General features: G+C 42.5%; 1 protein-coding gene across 2 annotated transcripts in view; it reads right to left on the reverse strand.

Annotated features, from left to right (window-relative positions):
- The window catches only part of Soat1 (sterol O-acyltransferase 1), a 45,400-nt gene that overhangs the window by 31,013 nt on the left and 11,918 nt on the right, over nt 1–2,469 (reverse strand). The gene's annotated exons all lie outside the window — the stretch shown is intronic.

Below are 2,469 nucleotides of genomic sequence, written 5' to 3' on the forward strand. Positions count from 1 at the left end.
ACTCCCTCTGTAGACCAGGCTGGCCTCGAACTCAGAAATCCGCCTGCCTCTGCCTCCCGAGTGCTGGGATTAAAGGCGTGCGCCACCACGCCCAGCCCCATTCTTTGTGTATTAACTTTTTTTAAAAAGAAAAGTGAAGAATTTTGTAGTGCTGTTTATTTAGCATAGTCAGTACTATATAGCAATATTTCTAAAGATACATTATTGTGTATTAACTTAAAAATTAATTTTAAAAACTGAAATGGAAGATATATGACAGTATAGTTGGTTTAGACATAATAGCAAAATACAAAAAAATCCTGACTTTGAGATGCAATACTTTAAACAACAGCTCTTTCCATTTAGCCCTTGTGACCCAACTATCCTGCAGTTTTCCTCTAGCAAATCCTGCGAAGATGGTTTACCTTTCTCCCTACCCTGCTCTGTGGGCTCCGAACTGCTAACCCTTTACCTGGAAACCCACTACCAATCTCTAGAAAGTAGAACTACAGGTGACAGATAGGCCAATTACCCTGATCTAACCACTGCCAACACTGTCGCGATCTGGTCCATACACATAATCAATTACTTCACTGATAACTTGTAAAGAATGTGTCACACATCAATAAGTTAAGCAAAACCCAGTGGGGGGAAAAAAAAGCAGGAGTTTGTCCCTGTTTTGTTTTCAAAATAAATAAGCTAACTCAAAGAAACGTCATGTCCATTGCCACGTAGCCAGTACATAATTGAGCTTAACAAAAGCCACATCTTCCAACGTTCCCAGTCACACAACATTAGGAGCACTCAAAAACCTAAGCTTGAAGCAAAAGCGCTCTTCCTGGTGGCCATGGAGTGCTGCAAGGTGACAAGTGACTTTATAGGTTTCAGTTCTTATAAAGAACATTTGTCTGCTTGCAGCAAGTACAGACTTAGCTAATGCTTAGGCAGTGACCAGCAAGGCTGTGTAGCCTACTGAAGGCCAGACTGACTTTAAATTCTGATTATTGCTGGAAAGAAGGTTAAGTGGCTAGGAGCACTGTAGAAGACCCAGGTTCAATTCCTAGCACATACATGATAACTCAAAACCATCTGTAGATCCAGTGCCATCTTCTGACCTCTATGGGTCCCAAGTACACATGTGTACACATGCAAGCAAAATACTCATATGCAAAAGCATTTCTTTAACCTTCCCTTTTTTTTCCTAAAACAGACTACTTTCATCCTAGCTTTACTGTGCTTGCCAAAAAGAGATAAAAATAAGAGTCATTTGAAAGCTATCTGGGGGGGTGGGGGGGGGAGGAAGTGGCTGAAGAGAAGGCTCAGGGGTTAAGAGCACTAACTGTTCTTCCAGGGGTTCAATTCTGAACAGCTGCATAGAATTCACAACTGTCTGTAACTCCAGTTCCAGGGGATCTGGCATCCTAACGCAGGCAAAACACCAATGCACATAAAACAAAAAGTGTGTGTGTGTGTGTGTGTGTGTGTGTGGTGTGGTGGTGGTTTTCTGACAAGGTCTCAGTTATCTGAGGGTAACCTCAAACTTGTTATGTAAATGAAACTAGCCTTGGCCTGCTGACTCTCCTGCCTTCACCTCTGTAGGTAACTGGACTCACAGATGCACATACCCCTAAACACAAAAATAAATAAGTAAAAATAAATCTTTAAAAAAAATACCCCAGCAAAATTAAAAACTTCAGTAAAGGTTGCTTGACAGAGAAAATACATCCCTTGAAGAGACATTTCCAACAAGAATGTTCAGACAGCCAGCACGGTCGCACAGACTTGGATCCCAGTATCTGGAAGGCAGAGGCAGGCGGCTCTCAGGGCTCTACCCAGAATTCTAGGACAGCCAGGGCTACAGAGAAACCTTGTCTCAGGAAAAAAAAAAAAAAAAAAAAAAACAAGAAAGGCATTCAAACATCACCAGACCAGGTCAAAGAACACGAACTCCTTTTCTTGATATAAATCCACAATTTTCTGGCAATCTCAAAACACAAGACTGTGACGTTTATTCACAGTAAAAGCAGGTCTTCAGTCCCTGAGCAACCTTTATGACCTGTGGTTTTACCTATCAGCCTGTAACTGTACCCAAGAACCTCAGGAAACCCCGTGACCTCATTTACTGGAAAAGAGGAGAGAAGTGGCCGAGAAACTCTCTGAAGACCATCAACGCCACTGAGATCACAGATAAGGATCCTAAGACACTCCCAGGGAGCCTGCACCACACTCAAGTACGTACCACCCTCTGCCTAAGCCTTTCAACTTTGAGTGTTTGTTTTTGAGACACGGTCTCACTATGTAACCCTGGCAGGCTTCCTTGTCTCTGCCACATATACATACGAGTATTTTGTTTTCTAGTTTTTTGTTTTTTTTTTTTAATAATCTATTCATTCGGGGCTGGTGAGATGGCTCAGTGGGTAAGAGCACCCGACTGCTCTTCCGAAGGTCCAGAGTTCAAATCCCAGCAACCACATGGTGGCTCACAACCAT

The sequence above is a fragment of the Mus caroli genome, chromosome 1 (genome assembly GCF_900094665.2).
Source record: "Mus caroli chromosome 1, CAROLI_EIJ_v1.1, whole genome shotgun sequence".
NCBI classification, from domain to species: domain Eukaryota; kingdom Metazoa; phylum Chordata; class Mammalia; order Rodentia; family Muridae; genus Mus; species Mus caroli.